Source organism: Schistocerca cancellata, unplaced genomic scaffold, assembly GCF_023864275.1.
Source record: "Schistocerca cancellata isolate TAMUIC-IGC-003103 unplaced genomic scaffold, iqSchCanc2.1 HiC_scaffold_827, whole genome shotgun sequence".
NCBI lineage: Eukaryota > Metazoa > Arthropoda > Insecta > Orthoptera > Acrididae > Schistocerca > Schistocerca cancellata.
In genome coordinates, this window is record NW_026046838.1 from 350,724 (window position 1) to 364,973 (window position 14,250).

Genomic DNA, 14,250 nt, shown 5'->3' on the forward strand with positions numbered 1-14,250 from the left:
CGTCGTCGATCGTAAGGGTGAAACAGTGAAGAGAGTTGGAAAACGGTAAGGTGGACACCTCCAGCAGCATCTGTGTGTCAAATCCGATATCTGGTCGAGGGCTGTAAGATTCAGTATGATGACGTGACAATTCGGGAGTAGCTCACGAACGCAAAGCTGCGGCCTTCTTAGCTCAGTGGTAGAGCACTGGTCTCGTAAACCAGGGTTCGTGAGTTCGACCCTCACAGAAGGCATTCATTTTTTTAACTTTGCTGCTGAGAGCAGAGCTAGCTCGAGCAGCATCTAACAGATGGCAGTGCACTGAATGAAGGGGAAGTTCTACAACCGATAAAGAGTGCTCTAGTTGCATCAGAGGTTTACAGAATGTGTAGGCGGAACACTGTTTTGTATGCATTTTGTAGTATAATGTCATGCTTGGCGATGTCATTCGTTTATGAGCCCCACTACAGTGTGCATGCACGTTATCCATGTGAAGAGGCGTAAGCAGATACTACCATTCTGCGAGGTGCCTGCGAAAAGTATACGAGTTGCATTGATAAAGAGAGCAGAAGTGACCGAAAGTCAAGGCCTCCGTGGCGCAATCGGCTAGCGCGTTCGGCTGTTAACCGAAAGGTTGGTGGTTCGAGCCCACCCGGGGGCGAAATCGTTTTAATCGCCACCGAGGTGAGGACGTATGTCCACTTTGATAGAGATACACAGCTAGTGTGACAATGTGGCTGTGTTTGAATGATGCCACCCAGCCTTATACACATTCAGCCACGTGACAGTGGAGGTAAAAACATGGCCCTATGCGGACGTTCTACCGTTTTCCTATTCATTCGGCATGTGTGACACTGCAGTAGAGCGACGACCACTACAAAAGATGTATTATTTACATTTCATTTCGGCGTATACACCGCGAGTGCCATATGACAGGACCTCTCTCTCGATGTCGATCTGCATTTGGCGTCTCTTAAGTGTCGGTCTGCAGTAGGCCGCTGTTGGCCGAGCGGCGTGCAGTGGCTTGACGCTCGTCGTCGATCGTAAGGGTGAAACAGTGAAGAGAGTTGGAAAACGGTAAGGTGGACACCTCCAGCAGCATCTGTGTGTCAAATCCGATATCTGGTCGAGGGCTGTAAGATTCAGTATGATGACGTGACAATTCGGGAGTAGCTCACGAACGCAAAGCTGCGGCCTTCTTAGCTCAGTGGTAGAGCACTGGTCTCGTAAACCAGGGTTCGTGAGTTCGACCCTCACAGAAGGCATTCATTTTTTTAACTTTGCTGCTGAGAGCAGAGCTAGCTCGAGCAGCATCTAACAGATGGCAGTGCACTGAATGAAGGGGAAGTTCTACAACCGATAAAGAGTGCTCTAGTTGCATCAGAGGTTTACAGAATGTGTAGGCGGAACACTGTTTTGTATGCATTTTGTAGTATAATGTCATGCTTGGCGATGTCATTCGTTTATGAGCCCCACTACAGTGTGCATGCACGTTATCCATGTGAAGAGGCGTAAGCAGATACTACCATTCTGCGAGGTGCCTGCGAAAAGTATACGAGTTGCATTGATAAAGAGAGCAGAAGTGACCGAAAGTCAAGGCCTCCGTGGCGCAATCGGCTAGCGCGTTCGGCTGTTAACCGAAAGGTTGGTGGTTCGAGCCCACCCGGGGGCGAAATCGTTTTAATCGCCACCGAGGTGAGGACGTATGTCCACTTTGATAGAGATACACAGCTAGTGTGACAATGTGGCTGTGTTTGAATGATGCCACTCAGCCTTATACACATTCAGCCACGTGACAGTGGAGGTAAAAACATGGCCCTATGCGGACGTTGTACCGTTTTCCTATTCATTCGGCATGTGTGACACTGCAGTAGAGCGACGACCACTACAAAAGATGTATTATTTACATTTCATTTCGGCGTATACACCGCGAGTGCCATATGACAGGACCTCTCTCTCGATGTCGATCTGCATTTGGCGTCTCTTAAGTGTCGGTCTGCAGTAGGCCGCTGTTGGCCGAGCGGCGTGCAGTCGCCTTACATGAAGCCCCCAGTGCCACTGTGGACGATGTAGCCAGAGAGAGGAGTCGAAAGGCGCGTTTCACAGTAGAGCCACGCTATCCCACAAGCTGTGCACTAGGTCAAGTTTTGCGCAGACCGCAAACCTTTGGTGGCTTGACGCTCGTCGTCGATCGTAAGGGTGAAACAGTGAAGAGAGTTGTAAAACGGTAAGGTGGACACCTCCAGCAGCATCTGTGTGTCAAATCCGATATCTGGTCGAGGGCTGTAAGATTCAGTATGATGACGTGACAATTCGGGAGTAGCTCACGAACGCAAAGCTGCGGCCTTCTTAGCTCAGTGGTAGAGCACTGGTCTCGTAAACCAGGGGTCGTGAGTTCGACCCTCACAGAAGGCATTCATTTTTTTAACTTTGCTGCTGAGAGCAGAGCTAGCTCGAGCAGCATCTAACAGATGGCAGTGCACTGAATGAAGGGGAAGTTCTACAACCGATAAAGAGTGCTCTAGTTGCATCAGAGGTTTACAGAATGTGTAGGCGGAACACTGTTTTGTATGCATTTTGTAGTATAATGTCATGCTTGGCGATGTCATTCGTTTATGAGCCCCACTACAGTGTGCATGCACGTTATCCATGTGAAGAGGCGTAAGCAGATACTACCATTCTGCGAGGTGCCTGCGAAAAGTATACGAGTTGCATTGATAAAGAGAGCAGAAGTGACCGAAAGTCAAGGCCTCCGTGGCGCAATCGGCTAGCGCGTTCGGCTGTTAACCGAAAGGTTGGTGGTTCGAGCCCACCCGGGGGCGAAATCGTTTTAATCGCCACCGAGGTGAGGACGTATGTCCACTTTGATAGAGATACACAGCTAGTGTGACAATGTGGCTGTGTTTGAATGATGCCACCCAGCCTTATACACATTCAGCCACGTGACAGTGGAGGTAAAAACATGGCCCTATGCGGACGTTGTACCGTTTTCCTATTCATTCGGCATGTGTGACACTGCAGTAGAGCGACGACCACAACAAAAGATGTATTATTTACATTTCATTTCGGCGTATACACCGCGAGTGCCATATGACAGGACCTCTCTCTCGATGTCGATCTGCATTTGGCGTCTCTTAAGTGTCGGTCTGCAGTAGGCCGCTGTTGGCCGAGCGGCGTGCAGTCGCCTTACATGAAGCCCCCAGTGCCACTGTGGACGATGTAGCCAGAGAGAGGAGTCGAAAGGCGCGTTTCACAGTAGAGCCACGCTATCCCACAAGCTGTGCACTAGGTCAAGTTTTGCGCAGACCGCAAACCTTTGGTGGCTTGACGCTCGTCGTCGATCGTAAGGGTGAAACAGTGAAGAGAGTTGGAAAACGGTAAGGTGGACACCTCCAGCAGCATCTGTGTGTCAAATCCGATATCTGGTCGAGGGCTGTAAGATTCAGTATGATGACGTGACAATTCGGGAGTAGCTCACGAACGCAAAGCTGCGGCCTTCTTAGCTCAGTGGTAGAGCACTGGTCTCGTAAACCAGGGGTCGTGAGTTCGACCCTCACAGAAGGCATTCATTTTTTTAACTTTGCTGCTGAGAGCAGAGCTAGCTCGAGCAGCATCTAACAGATGGCAGTGCACTGAATGAAGGGGAAGTTCTACAACCGATAAAGAGTGCTCTAGTTGCATCAGAGGTTTACAGAATGTGTAGGCGGAACACTGTTTTGTATACATTTTGTAGTATAATGTCATGCTTGGCGATGTCATTCGTTTATGAGCCCCACTACAGTGTGCATGCACGTTATCCATGTGAAGAGGCGTAAGCAGATACTACCATTCTGCGAGGTGCCTGCGAAAAGTATACGAGTTGCATTGATAAAGAGAGCAGAAGTGACCGAAAGTCAAGGCCTCCGTGGCGCAATCGGCTAGCGCGTTCGGCTGTTAACCGAAAGGTTGGTGGTTCGAGCCCACCCGGGGGCGAAATCATTTTAATCGCCACCGAGGTGAGGACGTATGTCCACTTTGATAGAGATACACAGCTAGTGTGACAATGTGGCTGTGTTTGAATGATGCCACCCAGCCTTATACACATTCAGCCACGTGACAGTGGAGGTAAAAACATGGCCCTATGCGGACGTTGTACCGTTTTCCTATTCATTCGGCATGTGTGACACTGCAGTAGAGCGACGACCACTACAAAAGATGTATTATTTACATTTCATTTCGGCGTATACACCGCGAGTGCCATATGACAGGACCTCTCTCTCGATGTCGATCTGCATTTGGCGTCTCTTAAGTGTCGGTCTGCAGTAGGCCGCTGTTGGCCGAGCGGCGTGCAGTCGCCTTACATGAAGCCCCCAGTGCCACTGTGGACGATGTAGCCAGAGAGAGGAGTCGAAAGGCGCGTTTCACAGTAGAGCCACGCTATCCCACAAGCTGTGCACTAGGTCAAGTTTTGCGCAGACCGCAAACCTTTGGTGGCTTGACGCTCGTCGTCGATCGTAAGGGTGAAACAGTGAAGAGAGTTGGAAAACGGTAAGGTGGACACCTCCAGCAGCATCTGTGTGTCAAATCCGATATCTGGTCGAGGGCTGTAAGATTCAGTATGATGACGTGACAATTCGGGAGTAGCTCACGAACGCAAAGCTGCGGCCTTCTTAGCTCAGTGGTAGAGCACTGGTCTCGTAAACCAGGGGTCGTGAGTTCGACCCTCACAGAAGGCATTCATTTTTTTAACTTTGCTGCTGAGAGCAGAGCTAGCTCGAGCAGCATCTAACAGATGGCAGTGCACTGAATGAAGGGGAAGTTCTACAACCGATAAAGAGTGCTCTAGTTGCATCAGAGGTTTACAGAATGTGTAGGCGGAACACTGTTTTGTATGCATTTTGTAGTATAATGTCATGCTTGGCGATGTCATTCGTTTATGAGCCCCACTACAGTGTGCATGCACGTTATCCATGTGAAGAGGCGTAAGCAGATACTACCATTCTGCGAGGTGCCTGCGAAAAGTATACGAGTTGCATTGATAAAGAGAGCAGAAGTGACCGAAAGTCAAGGCCTCCGTGGCGCAATGGGCTAGCGCGTTCGGCTGTTAACCGAAAGGTTGGTGGTTCGAGCCCACCCGGGGGCGAAATCATTTTAATCGCCACCGAGGTGAGGACGTATGTCCACTTTGATAGAGATACACAGCTAGTGTGACAATGTGGCTGTGTTTGAATGATGCCACCCAGCCTTATACACATTCAGCCACGTGAGAGTGGAGGTAAAAACATGGCCCTATGCGGACGTTGAACCGTTTTCCTATTCATTCGGCATGTGTGACACTGCAGTAGAGCGACGACCACTACAAAAGATGTATTATTTACATTTCATTTCGGCGTATACACCGCGAGTGCCATATGACAGGACCTCTCTCTCGATGTCGATCTGCATTTGGCGTCTCTTAAGTGTCGGTCTGCAGTAGGCCGCTGTTGGCCGAGCGGCGTGCAGTCGCCTTACATGAAGCCCCCAGTGCCACTGTGGACGATGTAGCCAGAGAGAGGAGTCGAAAGGCGCGTTTCACAGTAGAGCCACGCTATCCCACAAGCTGTGCACTAGGTCAAGTTTTGCGCAGACCGCAAACCTTTGGTGGCTTGACGCTCGTCGTCGATCGTAAGGGTGAAACAGTGAAGAGAGTTGGAAAACGGTAAGGTGGACACCTCCAGCAGCATCTGTGTGTCAAATCCGATATCTGGTCGAGGGCTGTAAGATTCAGTATGATGACGTGACAATTCGGGAGTAGCTCACGAACGCAAAGCTGCGGCCTTCTTAGCTCAGTGGTAGAGCACTGGTCTCGTAAACCAGGGGTCGTGAGTTCGACCCTCACAGAAGGCATTCATTTTTTTAACTTTGCTGCTGAGAGCAGAGCTAGCTCGAGCAGCATCTAACAGATGGCAGTGCACTGAATGAAGGGGAAGTTCTACAACCGATAAAGAGTGCTCTAGTTGCATCAGAGGTTTACAGAATGTGTAGGCGGAACACTGTTTTGTATACATTTTGTAGTATAATGTCATGCTTGGCGATGTCATTCGTTTATGAGCCCCACTACAGTGTGCATGCACGTTATCCATGTGAAGAGGCGTAAGCAGATACTACCATTCTGCGAGGTGCCTGCGAAAAGTATACGAGTTGCATTGATAAAGAGAGCAGAAGTGACCGAAAGTCAAGGCCTCCGTGGCGCAATCGGCTAGCGCGTTCGGCTGTTAACCGAAAGGTTGGTGGTTCGAGCCCACCCGGGGGCGAAATCATTTTAATCGCCACCGAGGTGAGGACGTATGTCCACTTTGATAGAGATACACAGCTAGTGTGACAATGTGGCTGTGTTTGAATGATGCCACCCAGCCTTATACACATTCAGCCACGTGACAGTGGAGGTAAAAACATGGCCCTATGCGGACGTTGTACCGTTTTCCTATTCATTCGGCATGTGTGACACTGCAGTAGAGCGACGACCACTACAAAAGATGTATTATTTACATTTCATTTCGGCGTATACACCGCGAGTGCCATATGACAGGACCTCTCTCTCGATGTCGATCTGCATTTGGCGTCTCTTAAGTGTCGGTCTGCAGTAGGCCGCTGTTGGCCGAGCGGCGTGCAGTCGCCTTACATGAAGCCCCCAGTGCCACTGTGGACGATGTAGCCAGAGAGAGGATTCGAAAGGCGCGTTTCACAGTAGAGCCACGCTATCCCACAAGCTGTGCACTAGGTCAAGTTTTGCGCAGACCGCAAACCTTTGGTGGCTTGACGCTCGTCGTCGATCGTAAGGGTGAAACAGTGAAGAGAGTTGGAAAACGGTAAGGTGGACACCTCCAGCAGCATCTGTGTGTCAAATCCGATATCTGGTCGAGGGCTGTAAGATTCAGTATGATGACGTGACAATTCGGGAGTAGCTCACGAACGCAAAGCTGCGGCCTTCTTAGCTCAGTGGTAGAGCACTGGTCTCGTAAACCAGGGGTCGTGAGTTCGACCCTCACAGAAGGCATTCATTTTTTTAACTTTGCTGCTGAGAGCAGAGCTAGCTCGAGCAGCATCTAACAGATGGCAGTGCACTGAATGAAGGGGAAGTTCTACAACCGATAAAGAGTGCTCTAGTTGCATCAGAGGTTTACAGAATGTGTAGGCGGAACACTGTTTTGTATGCATTTTGTAGTATAATGTCATGCTTGGCGATGTCATTCGTTTATGAGCCCCACTACAGTGTGCATGCACGTTATCCATGTGAAGAGGCGTAAGCAGATACTACCATTCTGCGAGGTGCCTGCGAAAAGCATACGAGTTGCATTGATAAAGAGAGCAGAAGTGACCGAAAGTCAAGGCCTCCGTGGCGCAATCGGCTAGCGCGTTCGGCTGTTAACCGAAAGGTTGGTGGTTCGAGCCCACCCGGGGGCGAAATCATTTTAATCGCCACCGAGGTGAGGACGTATGTCCACTTTGATAGAGATACACAGCTAGTGTGACAATGTGGCTGTGTTTGAATGATGCCACCCAGCCTTATACACATTCAGCCACGTGACAGTGGAGGTAAAAACATGGCCCTATGCGGACGTTGTACCGTTTTCCTATTCATTCGGCATGTGTGACACTGCAGTAGAGCGACGACCACTACAAAAGATGTATTATTTACATTTCATTTCGGCGTATACACCGCGAGTGCCATATGACAGGACCTCTCTCTCGATGTCGATCTGCATTTGGCGTCTCTTAAGTGTCGGTCTGCAGTAGGCCGCTGTTGGCCGAGCGGCGTGCAGTCGCCTTACATGAAGCCCCCAGTGCCACTGTGGACGATGTAGCCAGAGAGAGGAGTCGAAAGGCGCGTTTCACAGTAGAGCCACGCTATCCCACAAGCTGTGCACTAGGTCAAGTTTTGCGCAGACCGCCAACCTTTGGTGGCTTGACGCTCGTCGTCGATCGTAAGGGTGAAACAGTGAAGAGAGTTGGAAAACGGTAAGGTGGACACCTCCAGCAGCATCTGTGTGTCAAATCCGATATCTGGTCGAGGGCTGTAAGATTCAGTATGATGACGTGACAATTCGGGAGTAGCTCACGAACGCAAAGCTGCGGCCTTCTTAGCTCAGTGGCAGAGCACTGGTCTCGTAAACCAGGGGTCGTGTGTTCGACCCTCACAGAAGGCATTCATTTTTTTAACTTTGCTGCTGAGAGCAGAGCTAGCTCGAGCAGCATCTAACAGATGGCAGTGCACTGAATGAAGGGGAAGTTCTACAACCGATAAAGAGTGCTCTAGTTGCATCAGAGGTTTACAGAATGTGTAGGCGGAACACTGTTTTGTATGCATTTTGTAGTATAATGTCATGCTTGGCGATGTCATTCGTTTATGAGCCCCACTACAGTGTGCATGCACGTTATCCATGTGAAGAGGCGTAAGCAGATACTACCATTCTGCGAGGTGCCTGCGAAAAGTATACGAGTTGCATTGATAAAGAGAGCAGAAGTGACCGAAAGTCAAGGCCTCCGTGGCGCAATCGGCTAGCGCGTTCGGCTGTTAACCGAAAGGTTGGTGGTTCGAGCCCACCCGGGGGCGAAATCATTTTAATCGCCACCGAGGTGAGGACGTATGTCCACTTTGATAGAGATACACAGCTAGTGTGACAATGTGGCTGTGTTTGAATGATGCCACCCAGCCTTATACACATTCAGCCACGTGACAGTGGAGGTAAAAACATGGCCCTATGCGGACGTTGTACCGTTTTCCTATTCATTCGGCATGTGTGACACTGCAGTAGAGCGACGACCACTACAAAAGATGTATTATTTACATTTCATTTCGGCGTATACACCGCGAGTGCCATATGACAGGACCTCTCTCTCGATGTCGATCTGCATTTGGCGTCTCTTAAGTGTCGGTCTGCAGTAGGCCGCTGTTGGCCGAGCGGCGTGCAGTCGCCTTACATGAAGCCCCCAGTGCCACTGTGGACGATGTAGCCAGAGAGAGGAGTCGAAAGGCGCGTTTCACAGTAGAGCCACGCTATCCCACAAGCTGTGCACTAGGTCAAGTTTTGCGCAGACCGCAAACCTTTGGTGGCTTGACGCTCGTCGTCGATCGTAAGGGTGAAACAGTGAAGAGAGTTGGAAAACGGTAAGGTGGACACCTCCAGCAGCATCTGTGTGTCAAATCCGATATCTGGTCGAGGGCTGTAAGATTCAGTATGATGACGTGACAATTCGGGAGTAGCTCACGAACGCAAAGCTGCGGCCTTCTTAGCTCAGTGGTAGAGCACTGGTCTCGTAAACCAGGGGTCGTGAGTTCGACCCTCACAGAAGGCATTCATTTTTTTAACTTTGCTGCTGAGAGCAGAGCTAGCTCGAGCAGCATCTAACAGATGGCAGTGCACTGAATGAAGGGGAAGTTCTACAACCGATAAAGAGTGCTCTAGTTGCATCAGAGGTTTACAGAATGTGTAGGCGGAACACTGTTTTGTATGCATTTTGTAGTATAATGTCATGCTTGGCGATGTCATTCGTTTATGAGCCCCACTACAGTGTGCATGCACGTTATCCATGTGAAGAGGCGTAAGCAGATACTACCATTCTGCGAGGTGCCTGCGAAAAGTATACGAGTTGCATTGATAAAGAGAGCAGAAGTGACCGAAAGTCAAGGCCTCCGTGGCGCAATCGGCTAGCGCGTTCGGCTGTTAACCGAAAGGTTGGTGGTTCGAGCCCACCCGGGGGCGAAATCATTTTAATCGCCACCGAGGTGAGGACGTATGTCCACTTTGATAGAGATACACAGCTAGTGTGACAATTTGGCTGTGTTTGAGTGATGCCACCCAGCCTTATACACATTCAGCCACGTGACAGTGGAGGTAAAAACATGGCCCTATGCGGACGTTCTACTGTTTTCCTATTCATTCGGCATGTGTGACACTGCAGTAGAGCGACGACCACTACAAAAGATGTATTATTTACATTTCATTTCGGCGTATACACCGCGAGTGCCATATGACAGGACCTCTCTCTCGATGTCGATCTGCATTTGGCGTCTCTTAAGTGTCGGTCTGCAGTAGGCCGCTGTTGGCCGAGCGGCGTGCAGTCGCCTTACATGAAGCCCCCAGTGCCACTGTGGACGATGTAGCCAGAGAGAGGAGTCGAAAGGCGCGTTTCACAGTAGAGCCACGCTATCCCACAAGCTGTGCACTAGGTCAAGTTTTGCGCAGACCGCAAACCTTTGGTGGCTTGACGCTCGTCGTCGATCGTAAGGGTGAAACAGTGAAGAGAGTTGGAAAACGGTAAGGTGGACACCTCCAGCAGCATGTGTGTGTCAAATCCGATATCTGGTCGAGGGCTGTAAGATTCAGTATGATGACGTGACAATTCGGGAGTAGCTCACAAACGCAAAGCTGCCGCCTTCTTAGCTCAGTGGTAGAGCACTGGTCTCGTAAACCAGGGGTCGTGAGTTCGACCCTCACAGAAGGCATTCATTTTTTTAACTTTGCTGCTGAGAGCAGAGCTAGCTCGAGCAGCATCTAACAGATGGCAGTGCACTGAATGAAGGGGAAGTTCTACAACCGATAAAGAGTGCTCTAGTTGCATCAGAGGTTTACAGAATGTGTAGGCGGAACACTGTTTTGTATGCATTTTGTAGTATAATGTCATGCTTGGCGATGTCATTCGTTTATGAGCCCCACTACAGTGTGCATGCACGTTATCCATGTGAAGAGGCGTAAGCAGATACTACCATTCTGCGAGGTGCCTGCGAAAAGTATACGAGTTGCATTGATAAAGAGAGCAGAAGTGACCGAAAGTCAAGGCCTCCGTGGCGCAATCGGCTAGCGCGTTCGGCTGTTAACCGAAAGGTTGGTGGTTCGAGCCCACCCGGGGGCGAAATCATTTTAATCGCCACCGAGGTGAGGACGTATGTCCACTTTGATAGAGATACACAGCTAGTGTGACAATGTGGCTGTGTTTGAATGATGCCACCCAGCCTTATACACATTCAGCCACGTGACAGTGGAGGTAAAAACATGGCCCTATGCGGACGTTGTACCGTTTTCCTATTCATTCGGCATGTGTGACACTGCAGTAGAGCGACGACCACTACAAAAGATGTATTATTTACATTTCATTTCGGCGTATACACCGCGAGTGCCATATGACAGGACCTCTCTCTCGATGTCGATCTGCATTTGGCGTCTCTTAAGTGTCGGTCTGCAGTAGGCCGCTGTTGGCCGAGCGGCGTGCAGTCGCCTTACATGAAGCCCCCAGTGCCACTGTGGACGATGTAGCCAGAGAGAGGAGTCGAAAGGCGCGTTTCACAGTAGAGCCACGCTATCCCACAAGCTGTGCACTAGGTCAAGTTTTGCGCAGACCGCAAACCTTTGGTGGCTTGACGCTCGTCGTCGATCGTAAGGGTGAAACAGTGAAGAGAGTTGGAAAACGGTAAGGTGGACACCTCCAGCAGCATCTGTGTGTCAAATCCGATATCTGGTCGAGGGCTGTAAGATTCAGTATGATGACGTGACAATTCGGGAGTAGCTCACGAACGCAAAGCTGCGGCCTTCTTAGCTCAGTGGTAGAGCACTGGTCTCGTAAACCAGGGGTCGTGAGTTCGACCCTCACAGAAGGCATTCATTTTTTTAACTTTGCTGCTGAGAGCAGAGCTAGCTCGAGCAGCATCTAACAGATGGCAGTGCACTGAATGAAGGGGAAGTTCTACAACCGATAAAGAGTGCTCTAGTTGCATCAGAGGTTTACAGAATGTGTAGGCGGAACACTGTTTTGTATGCATTTTGTAGTATAATGTCATGCTTGGCGATGTCATTCGTTTATGAGCCCCACTACAGTGTGCATGCACGTTATCCATGTGAAGAGGCGTAAGCAGATACTACCATTCTGCGAGGTGCCTGCGAAAAGTATACGAGTTGCATTGATAAAGAGAGCAGAAGTGACCGAAAGTCAAGGCCTCCGTGGCGCAATCGGCTAGCGCGTTCGGCTGTTAACCGAAAGGTTGGTGGTTCGAGCCCACCCGGGGGCGAAATCATTTTAATCGCCACCGAGGTGAGGACGTATGTCCACTTTGATAGAGATACACAGCTAGTGTGACAATTTGGCTGTGTTTGAGTGATGCCACCCAGCCTTATACACATTCAGCCACGTGACAGTGGAGGTAAAAACATGGCCCTATGCGGACGTTCTACTGTTTTCCTATTCATTCGGCATGTGTGACACTGCAGTAGAGCGACGACCACTACAAAAGATGTATTATTTACATTTCATTTCAGCGTATACACCGCGAGTGCCATATGACAGGGCCTCTCTCTCGATGTCGATCTGCATTTGGCGTCTCTTAAGTGTCGGTCTGCAGTAGGCCGCTGTTGGCCGAGCGGCGTGCAGTCGCCTTACATGAAGCCCCCAGTGCCACTGTGGACGATGTAGCCAGAGAGAGGAGTCGAAAGGCGCGTTTCACAGTAGAGCCACGCTATCCCACAAGCTGTGCACTAGGTCAAGATTTGCGCAGACCGCAAACCTTTGGTGGCTTGACGCTCGTCGTCGATTGTAAGGGTGAAACAGTGAAGAGAATTGGAAAACGGTAAGGTGGACACCTCCAGCAGCATGTGTGTGTCAAATCCGATATCTGGTCGAGGGCTGTAAGATTCAGTATGATGACGTGACAATTCGGGAGTAGCTCACGAAGGCAAAGCTGCGGCCTTCTTAGCTCAGTAGTAGAAAACTGGTCTCGTAAACCAGGGGTCGTAATTTCGACCCTCACAGAAGGCATACATTTTTTTAACGTTGCTGCTGAGAGCAGAGCTAGCTCGAGCAGCATCTAACAAATGGCAGTGCACTGAATGAAGGGGAAGTTCTACAACCGAGAAAGAAAGCTCTACTTGCATCAGACGTTTACTGAATGTGTAGGCGGAACACTGTTTTGTATGCATTTTGTAGTAGAATGTCATGCTTGGCGATGTCATTCGTTTATGAGCTCCGCTACAGTGAGCATGCACGTTATCCATGTGAAGAGGCGTAAGCAGATACTACCATTCTGCGAGGTGCCTGCAGAAAGTATACGAGTTGCATTGATAAAGAGAGCAGGAGTGACCGCAAGTCAAGGCCTCCGTGGAGCAATCGGCTAGCGCGTTCGGCTGTTAACCGAAAGGTTGGTGGTTCGAGCCCACCCGGGGGCGAAATCGTTTTAATCGCCACCGAGGTGAAGACATATGTCCACTTTGATAGAGATACACAGCTAGAGTGACAGTTTGGCTGTGTTTGAATGATGCCACACAGCCTTATACATAATCAGCCACGTGACAGTGGAGGTAAAAACATGGCCCTATGCGGACGTTCTACTGTTTTCCTATTCATTCGGCATGTGTGACACTGCAGTAGAGCGACGACCACTACAAAAGATGTATTATTTACATTTCATTTCAGCGTATACACCGCGAGTGCCACATGACAGGGCCTCTCTCTCGATGTCGATCTGCATTTGGCGTCTCTTAAGTGTCGGTCTGCAGTAGGCCGCTGTTGGCCGAGCGGCGTGCAGTCGCAGCCTTATACACATTCAACCACGTGGCAGTGGAGGTAAAAACATGGCCGTATGCGGACGTTCTACTGTTTTCCTATTCATTCGGCATGTGTGACACTGCAGTAGAGCGACGACCACTACAAAAGATGTATTATTTACATTTCATTTCAGCGTATACACCGCGAGTGCCACATGACAGGGCCTCTCTCTCGATGTCGATCTGCATTTGGCGTCTCTTAAGTGTCGGTCTGCAGTAGGCCGCTGTTGGCCGAGCGGCGTGCAGTCGCAGCCTTATACACATTCAGCCACGTGGCAGTGGAGGTAAAAACATGGCCGTATGCGGACGTTCTACTGTTTTCCTATTCATTCGGCATGTGTGACACTGCAGTAGAGCGACGACCACTACAAAAGATGTATTATTTACATTTCATTTCAGCGTATACACCGCGAGTGCCACATGACAGGGCCTCTCTCTCGATGTCGATCTGCATTTGGCGTCTCTTAAGTGTCGGTCTGCAGTAGGCCGCTGTTGGCCGAGCGGCGTGCAGTCGCAGCCTTATACACATTCAGCCACGTGGCAGTGGAGGTAAAAACATGGCCGTATGCGGACGTTCTACTGTTTTCCTATTCATTCGGCATGTGTGACACTGCAGTAGAGCGACGACCACTACAAAAGATGTATTATTTACATTTCATTTCAGCGTATACACCGCGAGTGCCACATGACAGGGCCTCTCTCTCGATGTCGATCTGCATTT

General features: G+C 50.0%; 23 non-coding genes across 23 annotated transcripts; all 23 read left to right on the plus strand.

Moving 5' to 3' along the window:
• The first annotated feature begins 161 nt into the window (after window positions 1-161).
• Window positions 162-233, plus strand: Trnat-cgu (transfer RNA threonine (anticodon CGU)). Its single transcript has one exon. It is a non-coding gene; the product is annotated as a tRNA-Thr (tRNA).
• Window positions 234-566: 333 nt separating this feature from the next.
• Trnan-guu (transfer RNA asparagine (anticodon GUU)) lies at window positions 567-640 on the plus strand. Its single transcript has one exon. It is a non-coding gene; the product is annotated as a tRNA-Asn (tRNA).
• Window positions 641-1,172: 532 nt separating this feature from the next.
• Trnat-cgu (transfer RNA threonine (anticodon CGU)) lies at window positions 1,173-1,244 on the plus strand. Its single transcript has one exon. It is a non-coding gene; the product is annotated as a tRNA-Thr (tRNA).
• Window positions 1,245-1,577: 333 nt separating this feature from the next.
• Trnan-guu (transfer RNA asparagine (anticodon GUU)) lies at window positions 1,578-1,651 on the plus strand. The gene has a single exon. It is a non-coding gene; the product is annotated as a tRNA-Asn (tRNA).
• Window positions 1,652-2,322: 671 nt separating this feature from the next.
• Trnat-cgu (transfer RNA threonine (anticodon CGU)) lies at window positions 2,323-2,394 on the plus strand. Its single transcript has one exon. It is a non-coding gene; the product is annotated as a tRNA-Thr (tRNA).
• Window positions 2,395-2,727: 333 nt separating this feature from the next.
• On the plus strand, window positions 2,728-2,801 carry Trnan-guu (transfer RNA asparagine (anticodon GUU)). Its single transcript has one exon. It is a non-coding gene; the product is annotated as a tRNA-Asn (tRNA).
• Window positions 2,802-3,472: 671 nt separating this feature from the next.
• On the plus strand, window positions 3,473-3,544 carry Trnat-cgu (transfer RNA threonine (anticodon CGU)). The gene has a single exon. It is a non-coding gene; the product is annotated as a tRNA-Thr (tRNA).
• Window positions 3,545-3,877: 333 nt separating this feature from the next.
• On the plus strand, window positions 3,878-3,951 carry Trnan-guu (transfer RNA asparagine (anticodon GUU)). Its single transcript has one exon. It is a non-coding gene; the product is annotated as a tRNA-Asn (tRNA).
• A 671-nt stretch (window positions 3,952-4,622) lies between these two features.
• Window positions 4,623-4,694, plus strand: Trnat-cgu (transfer RNA threonine (anticodon CGU)). The gene has a single exon. It is a non-coding gene; the product is annotated as a tRNA-Thr (tRNA).
• A 333-nt stretch (window positions 4,695-5,027) lies between these two features.
• Trnan-guu (transfer RNA asparagine (anticodon GUU)) lies at window positions 5,028-5,101 on the plus strand. The gene has a single exon. It is a non-coding gene; the product is annotated as a tRNA-Asn (tRNA).
• Window positions 5,102-5,772: 671 nt separating this feature from the next.
• Trnat-cgu (transfer RNA threonine (anticodon CGU)) lies at window positions 5,773-5,844 on the plus strand. The gene has a single exon. It is a non-coding gene; the product is annotated as a tRNA-Thr (tRNA).
• A 333-nt stretch (window positions 5,845-6,177) lies between these two features.
• On the plus strand, window positions 6,178-6,251 carry Trnan-guu (transfer RNA asparagine (anticodon GUU)). The gene has a single exon. It is a non-coding gene; the product is annotated as a tRNA-Asn (tRNA).
• A 671-nt stretch (window positions 6,252-6,922) lies between these two features.
• Window positions 6,923-6,994, plus strand: Trnat-cgu (transfer RNA threonine (anticodon CGU)). The gene has a single exon. It is a non-coding gene; the product is annotated as a tRNA-Thr (tRNA).
• Window positions 6,995-7,327: 333 nt separating this feature from the next.
• Trnan-guu (transfer RNA asparagine (anticodon GUU)) lies at window positions 7,328-7,401 on the plus strand. The gene has a single exon. It is a non-coding gene; the product is annotated as a tRNA-Asn (tRNA).
• Window positions 7,402-8,072: 671 nt separating this feature from the next.
• On the plus strand, window positions 8,073-8,144 carry Trnat-cgu (transfer RNA threonine (anticodon CGU)). Its single transcript has one exon. It is a non-coding gene; the product is annotated as a tRNA-Thr (tRNA).
• Window positions 8,145-8,477: 333 nt separating this feature from the next.
• On the plus strand, window positions 8,478-8,551 carry Trnan-guu (transfer RNA asparagine (anticodon GUU)). The gene has a single exon. It is a non-coding gene; the product is annotated as a tRNA-Asn (tRNA).
• Window positions 8,552-9,222: 671 nt separating this feature from the next.
• Trnat-cgu (transfer RNA threonine (anticodon CGU)) lies at window positions 9,223-9,294 on the plus strand. The gene has a single exon. It is a non-coding gene; the product is annotated as a tRNA-Thr (tRNA).
• A 333-nt stretch (window positions 9,295-9,627) lies between these two features.
• Trnan-guu (transfer RNA asparagine (anticodon GUU)) lies at window positions 9,628-9,701 on the plus strand. The gene has a single exon. It is a non-coding gene; the product is annotated as a tRNA-Asn (tRNA).
• A 671-nt stretch (window positions 9,702-10,372) lies between these two features.
• Trnat-cgu (transfer RNA threonine (anticodon CGU)) lies at window positions 10,373-10,444 on the plus strand. The gene has a single exon. It is a non-coding gene; the product is annotated as a tRNA-Thr (tRNA).
• A 333-nt stretch (window positions 10,445-10,777) lies between these two features.
• Window positions 10,778-10,851, plus strand: Trnan-guu (transfer RNA asparagine (anticodon GUU)). The gene has a single exon. It is a non-coding gene; the product is annotated as a tRNA-Asn (tRNA).
• A 671-nt stretch (window positions 10,852-11,522) lies between these two features.
• Window positions 11,523-11,594, plus strand: Trnat-cgu (transfer RNA threonine (anticodon CGU)). Its single transcript has one exon. It is a non-coding gene; the product is annotated as a tRNA-Thr (tRNA).
• A 333-nt stretch (window positions 11,595-11,927) lies between these two features.
• Trnan-guu (transfer RNA asparagine (anticodon GUU)) lies at window positions 11,928-12,001 on the plus strand. The gene has a single exon. It is a non-coding gene; the product is annotated as a tRNA-Asn (tRNA).
• A 1,076-nt stretch (window positions 12,002-13,077) lies between these two features.
• On the plus strand, window positions 13,078-13,151 carry Trnan-guu (transfer RNA asparagine (anticodon GUU)). The gene has a single exon. It is a non-coding gene; the product is annotated as a tRNA-Asn (tRNA).
• Window positions 13,152-14,250: the final 1,099 nt, after the last annotated feature.